Below are 2,775 nucleotides of genomic sequence, written 5' to 3'. Positions count from 1 at the left end.
GCAAATGTTTTATTCATTTTGAATTTTCAAAACAGCAGAAATCTGCATCAGTATTTTCTGAAAGAAGGATCATGTTACTTCAACATTATCATTTTTCAAAGCATAATATATTTACTGTGGTACAAGAATCATTTTGATTGGTAAGAGAGCGTTGAGACTGTGTGATATGCCGTAAGAACCAAATGTAAAATATTTTTATTTGTCATGTACTATCGTAAAGAATGACAGTCCATGCATAATTCTATGTAATATATACAACATATATATTGAAAGCATTATATATTCAGGAAGGTTTAACCTGAGATGTATGTGAAATCACGTGTCCTGTTTGTGATATTTTCGATATGATTGCTGTATATTTTGAGGTTTCCAGTTTGCTGTCTAACAGTGTGGTGTGTATAGTCCTGTCACGCTGAGTAAGGTTGTGTTTCAGATGCTTTTCGCTCACCTGACAGAAAGTCAACTGAGCTTCAGTCATGGTCTGTTCGTCTGGCATCTAGTCTGTTTTCTGTTGATTGTTATAATGACTTCCCTCTTCCCTAGACAGCATCGGATCTGTGAAGCCAAAACTTCATAAACATGTTCCCACTGACACCTTCTAAACTTGTTCAAGGGATGCAGATCTTATTTTCAATGCTGCTGGCACTTCATCTTTATAGGCAAGCTGTTTGGGGCTACTGCTAATATTGTTTTCTTTAAGATATAATGAAATTTGGTAAATCTGTAGTTACTAGTTCAGTGGATTCTGTAAGTGCTATTGTGTTAAAATGCATTTTGTGCTTGTTATGGAAACAGACAAAAAATTGAGTAGCTTTAGAAAGTGCCATATTTTTCTTTGGAGATATACATGGCCTGGATCTCAAACCCCAAAGGACCATCGAAATGAGATATCGTTTGATTTGAGACTGAAATACATTGTATGTATGCACATTGTGTACGTAGTACTACATACAGTATGGTTCAAAATTATTGAGAATAGCTAAAGCATTTCATATTATTAAACGAGAACAAATCAGATAAAATTGAACGTATTGTGAAAGTGAACTGACCTTTTCATGTTGTGTAGGTAACAATTTAATATTTTGTCAAGTCTCCTTGACGGGTAGGCATACGGGTAGGCATACTTCCTATCAGAGAGGTTAGTGTCTCGTGAGTTATGCTGTCCCAGTATCGGACCACTTCTCTCTTCATGTCTTCAATTTTTGTCAACCCCTTTTGATTCACACATTCCTTCATCATCCCCCAAATGTTCTCAATGGGATTTAAGTCAGGACTATATGCAGGAAATGGTAATGCAGTCACATTTTTCTCCTGAAACCACTGCTTGGCATGTTTTGCGGTGTGTTTAGGATCATTATCTTGCTGCAAAATCCAGTCATTTCCATAAAACACATGTGCACTTGGAAGGAGAAAATTATCTAATATGTTAGTGTAGCGTTGACTTGTCAGATTTCCCTCAAACACACACAGCGGGGTCGTTCCTAATAAGGGTATCCCTCCCCATAGATGAAACTTTGGGCTGTATTTATGCCGTCGATACAACGGTGCTGACGCAGACTTTGTCCATATTTTCACATTATCGGGATATACCCATATTGAGCTTTCATCAGTAAAAATCACATTTTCCCAGTCAAAGTTTTCATGTGCCAAACACCACTCAACACGCCTGTCTTTATGTTCTTGTTTCATGAGAGGAGAAGGAATTCCAGTCTTTTTCTCCCATCCAAGATCAATCAAATTTCTTCTAACTGTAGATTTTGATACAACTGTTGATCCCCTTTCTATCATTTCATACCTGATGTTGGAGATGCTTGCCCTTTGCTTTTTAGACGCTAAAATTCCCAGCCGGACGCGATCTGAGAAGTCCAATTTTCTGGGTCTCCCTGCTCCTTTCTGGTGCCCCAAATCCTTTCCCTCTTTAAAATTCTTCCTAATCCTATACACAGTAGAAAGAGGAGTTCCTGTTCTCTCTGCCAGTGTATTTACATCATCAATTCCTTGATTACACAACTCAAAAATCAACCTTCTTTTATCTTCAGCAGACATTGTTGACAGTGCTGAGGAAAATGACGTCTGCTACAAATTCAGGGGAGGTAACTCTAATTGTACTATACTCAGTAGGCCAAGATGAGTTACCTCCCTTATACCATTACTTAGTTTTAAGTATCAGTGAATCAGTTGAGGTGTTAGGATAGCTCAAAGTAAGAAGAAAAATTCTCAATAATTATGAACCAGACTATATATGATGATATAGAAAACAAAAAATCTCAGTTTCATTTCAATTATGAAATATCTGTAACTGAAGACTGTGTTCTAAAAAGCACACCAGTGTACATTGCTTTTATAGCCCCAAAGGTGATTGTCAACAAATTGGCACTTTACATAATCCATATGTTTAACTGTCCGTCTTTTTGTTGAACCCACATTTGGTACAACTAATTGTTTGTTGACAACGCATTGAACATGTGTGCAAAATGTTTTTTTATGGTGAGTATGGTTCAAGATTGAGATACAAAATTTATATGATTTTGGTGATCTTGGGACCAGTTTTCACTTTTGAGATCTCATTTGTATGTGTGTCTCGAACTTCGAGATATAAATACAAAAATAATGATAAATATATAAGGAAAGGCTGAGACTGGAGATTAGGTTTGAGATATGTAGAAGATTTGAGATTCATGAGTTTGATTGACAGGAGGTGATCAGTCATAAGGATTGGGTAGAGGTGTGTCATTGAACAGTGGTGTCTAATCCTTATGATAGAAAATGACATCC

This window comes from Haliotis asinina, chromosome 8, assembly GCF_037392515.1.
Source record: "Haliotis asinina isolate JCU_RB_2024 chromosome 8, JCU_Hal_asi_v2, whole genome shotgun sequence".
In the NCBI taxonomy this organism is placed as follows: Eukaryota; Metazoa; Mollusca; class Gastropoda; order Lepetellida; family Haliotidae; genus Haliotis; species Haliotis asinina.
The sequence above is the reverse complement of the archived record's forward strand: the minus strand, read 5'-3'. Positions refer to the sequence as shown.